Genomic DNA, 7,929 nt, shown 5'->3' with positions numbered 1-7,929 from the left:
TTTACAAAACACACCACAGACTCTCATACTTAAAGATCATATTTATCCACCTAGACCAAAAACTCTTCTAAGCAAGGCTATTTTGCCGTGTATGTTTACAATGCCCAGTAAAATGGGGTCTCATCATAATTTATATTGTCTGGAGGGTAGTGTGAAGTGAAAAGAAGACTGTTTTGACCTAATTTATGCATACCAAATATGTTTTATTTTTTAAATAGTGCAGGATTAAAAAATAAGGAGAATGGAAACAAACAACCACTACTAACAACAAAACAGCCAAAAACTATGTTTATATCTACATCTAACAAACCTCTAATGCCACCTGCTGAGGAAACACTGAAAATGAGAATGAAGTCTCCAGCAGGCCACTAATTTCATTATTCTTGTTACTGATTTCTCTTAAAATTTTTATTATATAAAAAATCTGAAAAAAATAAAGAAAATTAGATAAGCAACTCTGAGTATAATCAAGTGGGTGTACATTTACATACCCAAATGATAGGAGTTCCTTTTCAACCCTAATCCAGATACTGACTCCTTGTAATTTAAGAGATGGTCCTATTATTCAATATTCTCTTTCTTTGCACCTAAATTAGCCATCAAAAGAAATTATCCTAAAATACATTTGCATCTTTTCATGTACAAAGGATAGCTTATTAGGAGCACTAACTCCTTGGGGATATCACTTTAGCACTCATCAAGAGAGAAAAAATCCCACCCCACTTTCCTAAGCAAACCTTGCTATAGAGCAAGTGCATACAACCCCAAATACAACACTGGTCCTTCTTAGTAGAAAATAGAAAGACAAAAACAATTAGGCCTATTTTTGAATATCCTTAAAATGTTTTATGCTGGCATGAACCTGTGATACCTGAACAGTTGTATGTATGTATGGCTTGGCTTCATGAGCAGATTTGGGCAGGGCTCTCCCCAAGTGGGTGTGCTCTTCCAGCCTGTGCAGTGGATTTTTTAGGTGAGGCTCAGCGTGCGCAGAACTGGCCCTACCCTTTAACTCCTAAGGTTCATCTGCTGTGGCCAAGCGAGCTTGGACAGTGACAGTGAAGTCCTCAGGACTAGAACCTACCATCCCCGGTATTCCCGTGGGGTCTCTGTGACGTTCAGATCTGCTTAATTTTGATGCAGATTGAACTACAAGTTCGAATCATTCTCTTGAGCAAAATTAAAACTCAAACAAGTTATCTGTAAATACCAAAAACTGATTTTTATTGATTGATTGCTAGAGAGATGTGAAAGAAAAAGAGGAAAAATAAGAAAAGTTAGGAAAATGCTTAAGATTATTTATAGAAGCAGAGAAAAGATACCACCATGGAAAAACTACTTGAGTGCCTTATCGATGTAACTGGGGGGGGGGGGGGCGGGGAAACGCAGTTTCTCTCTATCTGTTGGCTGCAAGAGGATGGTGAGTCTTTGAAATGCAAAATGCCTGTTATTTCCCCTCACTACCGGACCGGCTGGCTTCTGGTGTAGCTGCAAAAGAGGGTGCTTTATTTTAGCCTGTAAGAGAAAAATTCAGAGAAAGGATATACCTCCACAGACAGTCACAGACTATTCAAGCTGGCAAGCAGTCTCGCTCTAGGCAGATGCTCTCTCTCTAGGCTGACAAGCTGTCTCTCTTTCGAGGCAGATGACAGCTGGTGGTGTTGGAAGGAAGGTAGACGAGCTGAGAGGAGAGATCAGAAGAAAACTAGGCGAGATTCCCTAGTTTCTCCTTGTGTCTTGTTCCTTCAACTTCTGAATTCATCTTCAGGTTTTTATAATGCTTTTTCAACTTCTACACCGGTTTTTTGGCACATAGTCAAGTCCAGATGTGGGAAACTGATCACAAAGGCAGGATCTTCTGGCAGGAAATATTTCCTTGAGAAAACTCTTCTATGAAAGCTGACATAGCGATGTTAGCAGAATGTATTGAGAGGCAGAAAACAATGGAGAAACATATTTTTGACTTGTTTGCATGTTACAGTCTCCCATCCAAGTACTAACCGGGGCTGACCCTGCTCAGCTTCCAAGATCTGGCAGTTGTACTGCGGCACTAAAAGCACAGAATGGTTAAGTTTGGAAGGGACCACTGCGGGGGTCATCTGGTCCATCCTCCCTGCCCAAACAGGGTCTCCTAGAGCATGTTACTCAGGATTGTGTCTACAGTATTGGCAGTGAAGTAGATCCCACAGCCTCCCTGGGCAATCTGTTCCAGTGCTCAGTCACTCACAAAGTAAAAAATTTCTTCCTCAAGTTCAAGTGGAACTTTCTGTGCATCAGTTTCTGCCCATTGCCTCTTGTTAAAGGGATTTTCCTCTGCATTTTGCCTACATCTCTTGCATCCTATTCACTCTGCAAACGTGCACAAACACTGCTGCTCTACAGAAAGGAGAAAACCAAATAGAAAATTGTTTGGATGGACAGAGCATCATTCAACAGAGGGCACAGCATTCAAAATAAACAAATAGAAGTTGTTAACTAGGTAGAATTATCTCAAAGTAAAATATCTCTAAAAGAGAGGCTTGTTTTCATTTTGAGATAGAGCACAGAAATACATTGTAAATCTATAATAATACAATAGTAAGATGAAACTGGCTGCAGCAGTAGCAATTTTTAAAATAGACATAATAACGTTTCACAAACTAACAGGAAAAAATAACAAATATATTAAGTTAGTTTAGACATCAAGTTGATAGGCACCTTTTATAATACTTTCAAATGAGAGGAATGGAAGAAGAAAAGTATTTTTAACCAGTTACATTTACTGAAAGGAAAATAAACTAGCTGTTTGTGTCGTTTATGCATTTTCTTCCTGAAAGGAAAAAAAGGACTTAGAACATTCAGGACCCTTCTCATTTAAATGTCTGAAACAAAACACAGTGGAAGCCATCAACAGTTTGGAAAACAAAGGCTTGCCGGTCCATCCACTGCAGACTTCCTGTTAAATCCTAACCCCAGTGAGATTTACCAGGCAACAGCAAAGACCACCTCACCAGCAGCACAAATGAAAACTGTTCAGCCTGACCATATCAAACAGACAGACCTATAGCACATTACTGCACAGATGAAAACAGCAAAGTAACTTTGAGTATACTCACTGGCATTATTCATGAAAAGAATAAAAGAGAAGAGTTTACTGAGACTCTTAATATTTGCATAGGAGAAGAACTAATAAAATGGGTATTTTGACACATAATGGTTTCACTTCCAGCTGGACCTTTCTGTTACGCTGGTCACTGCTTCAGGAAAATGGTCTTCCCACATCTGCCTGAATGCAGCACCAACTACACAAGCAAATAAAAATTTGCTTATCTGATGCTCACTAGACTGGATTTTAACTGGAAAACATCATAATTTGAAATGCTTTCCCCTTCATCTTCATGAATTCCATCTTAGTTTTTCGGTAGAAAATGCCATAACTGTTCTGACTCCCTAAAATCACTGGGAAGTACAAAAGTTTCCTAATTCTTGATCTAAAGCACAGAACTTAGATTACCACAGTCATATATGCTCAGATAGATCTCTATACCTTACTGGCCCTGTATTTTATTTCATGTGGTAGAGTCACAATCCCTGGAGGTGTTTAAGGAAAGACTGGTTGTGGCACTTAGTTCCCCAGTGGTATTCAGTCATAGGGTGGACTCTGCCATCTCAGACATCTTTTCCAACCTAACTGAATCTGTGATTTTTTGCAATTGATGGTGTAGCAAAGAAACACATCCAGGGCAAAATACAAAAAAGCACTTAACAAAAATGTGCATTCCCAGATTAAATACTTTGAATAAAAAGTATATTAAAATGCAGTTGATGTTAACATATGTGGTTTCTTCCATATTGCCTAGTAATGTTATTCCCAAAATATGGATAAGTTGGATTTTTTTAGTATGACAGAATTATTCTTGAATATAATTGACAGAAAAATCCTGATGGTCAGTGACAAACAGACTGAACAGACATGAAATGATGAGTATATTTCTTTTTCCTCACAACAGTCATTTCTTAAGTCAACTGATCATCAACACTGATTTTGAAACTTAAAGTATCTTATATTTGGTATTTGAAACTTGCCTTATAAACCCTAATATCTATAGATGTCTAGCAGAGGATTTTGTTTAGAGGCTGTTTTTCCTTTTTTCTTTTTTTTTTAATCCCACTTTTTAAATATTTTTCTTTAATGACAAATTTGCCTAGTCTGTGTGATATGAATGAGCTTTAGAGAAAGACCATTTAAAACAAACACATGGTTGCACCACACAGCTGCTGTAAAGCTGGTACTAAATGCACGTACTTAACATGACCTTGGAAAAAAAATTGTTGTCTTCCAGTGGGTTTTGTTGTGGTTCTCTGCAAAGTTTATCCCAAGTGCTTGATACTTTGTGATTCAGAAAGATACAAACCCAACCAATGAAACAGATAATAGAGATCAATTAACTGAGGCAGAAGTGGAAGGCAGAAGTCACTTGTAGATGATTTTACAGAAATGAATGTACAAATCTTACTTAAACTTATAAAAGTCCACTGATGTAAGTGGCAATATTTTCCTGTGTTAAATTAGACCCTATGAAATGTTATCATCTAGTCTTTGGTGTAGTGTCGACTTGAGAAACATGGCTTGCAGTTTTGAAGTACTGAAATTTCAAACATTAGCATCATAATTTAAGTTCATATTTTTAAGTGCATTTTTCTCTTGGCATTTGAGGGCTGTTCAACAGGAGGCTCTCACACAACCTTGTTTTTGGTAGATGAAATAAAAGGTCAAAATACACTATATGGAGCAGGCAACGTGATTCTCTGTCTAGGTCCCTTGCAACATAGGCAAAAAGTTGCATTTGCTGTAGGCACAGCTGACATCATCTCTGCATTGTTATGTCTCTTGTATGTGCACAGTGTGATCTAGAAAGCAGGTTATAATGGAGACAATCCCACTGCAAGGCTGATAGTACAAGCTGAGCACAAAAGGACAGTATACAGCTATGTACAGCAGAGATACATTGCTTTTCTATTTGTTGTACTTCTCAACGTGTTCAAATGATTTCCAGATGATGAGTTTTGTTGGTATAGAATTAAGGTAGGATTTTAAATTTTGTTTAAAGGCCTCACAATAACCTGGCATATTTTACAGCTGAAGTTGAAAATCACTACAAATGTGAAGAGGAGAAGTTGCTGTGATGGATTGGATTACTTCAATTTAGCTCAAAGCCTTATTACTGGTGGTGTCATGTAACAGAAGCTTCAGAGGAAACGACAAATAGGACTGGTTCAGATTAGCTGGTGCACAGCAAGTTGTCCATTGTCTGTAGTTGAGGAAATACGAAAACCTTTATCTGTTACCCCATCCCAACGTTTTATCTCTGTGTTTAACTCAGTGTTCTAATGAAAGGGACTTATTTTGTGTATAAAACATCCAGGTCACCTTCTAAGATCCCTAAATTTTTGCTAAAGATTTTCAAGTGCATATGAAAATGCTTTCATTCCTGAGGCTGTCACTGTCCAGCTTAATGCCTTACACATACAAAACTTTCTCAAAAAGAGCAGAGATGCTGTGCTGTGCAGTTCTGTGATATTTCAGACAGCTTGTTGACATGGCCAAGAGCCCAAGATAGAGGCTGTGTTCCCTTTTACTCAGTTTAATGCCTTATCTTCATCCATAGCACCTTTAAGTACCCCTCCACCTCTTCCCTTCTGTCTCCACAGGTCTAGAAGATGGACAATTTGTTCCATTACCCAATGAAAAACTGTCAAGGCACAGCATGCATTTCTGCAGCTGAGAAAGCCATGAGGTAAGCAACCTCCCACTCCCCTCTCCTAAGTCACACAGAGGTCAGTGTAGCAATAACTCACATATGGCCTTATGCACCCATAACCTGCTTTGCAGTCTGTTCTTACGCTGCTGCAGTAGCCAATGCCATAATATCAGGACATGTAGGCTTAGCTGAGCTGGCATTGAGCTTGGCAAGTCAGGTTCAACTGGCAATGAATTGCAGTTAGCAATTCAACACACACAGTTTGTCCGAGAATCTTCATAAATACATAATTATGTTCCAGCCTCTGCTTGAAATTACGGAAACTACACCCAATCACCATAACTAAATGTGGGGTCACGGATTTTGAAGCCTAATTCTGTGCTACTTTAAAAAACAAACATAACTCTTGCCTTTTATTGAAAAAGGGGTTGCAAACATATTTATCCACAGCAATACAGAGCATTAAAACATATGTTTTATAAACAAAATACTTTTACTAGACTAGTACATGGGTTATTTTAAATCAAGAATTAAAATACACTTGGTATTAAACTATTGTTTCAGTTAATTTCACTAAAGTCAAAGTTCCTGTAGATTAACCTCAGGAGGTAATATTTATCTGGAAAAAAAGTTTTTAAAAATATAGATGGAATTTCTCTTTCCTCTTTTTATTTAGCATATAATTTAAACTAGACAATTTAGCTAATAGAGCATAACACTAAGCAAACCCAGAATTTAACTGGAACTGTTAATAGACTTTCATCGATCTGTTCCTGCTTCTGATGTGAAAATTATCCCATCACTACATGTATGTTTCCATTTTATTAAATATTTTTTTTCATTATGATTTCTGCAAGAGCTACATCCATGAAAAACATCTTGAGTATTTAGATACTCCAGATACCTGATCCAGTTTATTGGGTAACTGCTTCTAAGAAGACCCTTAGACAAGGAAAACTTCCATTGTTTCTTCTTGTTTTATAGAAGCATCATAACACTCTCCCTGTCTGGACACCAGCCACATCCAGCCTGGTACAGTACTCTGAAATGGAAAAACATACTTGGGTGTGGCCTCTACAGACCACACTCTCACCTGAGCATTCAGCTACAGTGGTTTTCCACAGAGTTGGAGATGGAAGGAAATGGATGACAAAACAAAGAGCAGTCTCTTCTAAAACAAGAGATGCTTTATACAATAAACAGGCTCAGCATGCCACTTCAGAATGATGCAGTTGGCAAGACAGTATGAGCCCCAACTTAGACTAAAAAATGGTAACCTAGCATATATACATATATCCTTCCAGCCCACAGACAGACTTGTGAATTATTACCATTTGTTATTTTAAATATCAGCTGTATCAGAAACCTCATTCTTACCTAAGTTCTTCTATACTGCTGCTGTGCAAACATGCCAGTTTGTTATCTGGCGGCTTCTTTGGGATGCTGTTACAAGGAAAGTTGTTTTTGTATCAGATAGTACAGTTACAGTACTTCAGGGATCCCTCTAACCTTTTGGGTACTTTCTATTTTCACACAGTATCCCTCATACACTCAATGATCTTTATTATTTTTCTCTCAATCCTTGGTTGTAAGAAATGTTAGCAATGCTTTGCTCATCAGCTAAACCAGTGACTGTTTTCATGCTCTTCAAATGCAAAACAAAATCTTAACTTAGGCCTTTTCCTTCAGTAAGAAAAGTTATGCCAAGTCAGTCCCACTGACTCATGCTACTGTATCACTGTAATTGGACCTCAAAGGAACAGGTGGGCCCTGTCTCTGTGCTTTTTATTGATCCAGATGTCTCAACAGCCTTGGCTAGATAAGGTGAAGAACCTGGAGTGCTTTACCTTCTAAAACGGACAATTAGATGAAAGGGGTTCCAGCTTTAATGAATATTTCCTTTTCTTCCCTGTCCCCATCCCCTTCCCCCCCATGTAGAAGCAACATATTTTGATGCAACCTAAACTCCTTGCCAAATAATTTATCCCAGACCAGTAACAGCCTCCTCTAAATGGACTCTGTCATCCTATGCATTAACTTAAATTCATGTCAAGTTAAACAGAGGAACCTTTCCCGTATACAGGATTTCTTCTGTGCACCCATTTCATGGCAGGTTTCTGTACTTTTGCTGATCTTTTCTTGCGTCCATATGCCAGGCACCCAAATATACCTATTCTCAAAAAGATTT

Source organism: Pithys albifrons, chromosome 2, assembly GCF_047495875.1.
Source record: "Pithys albifrons albifrons isolate INPA30051 chromosome 2, PitAlb_v1, whole genome shotgun sequence".
NCBI lineage: Eukaryota > Metazoa > Chordata > Aves > Passeriformes > Thamnophilidae > Pithys > Pithys albifrons.
This window is presented reverse-complemented; position numbering follows the sequence as displayed.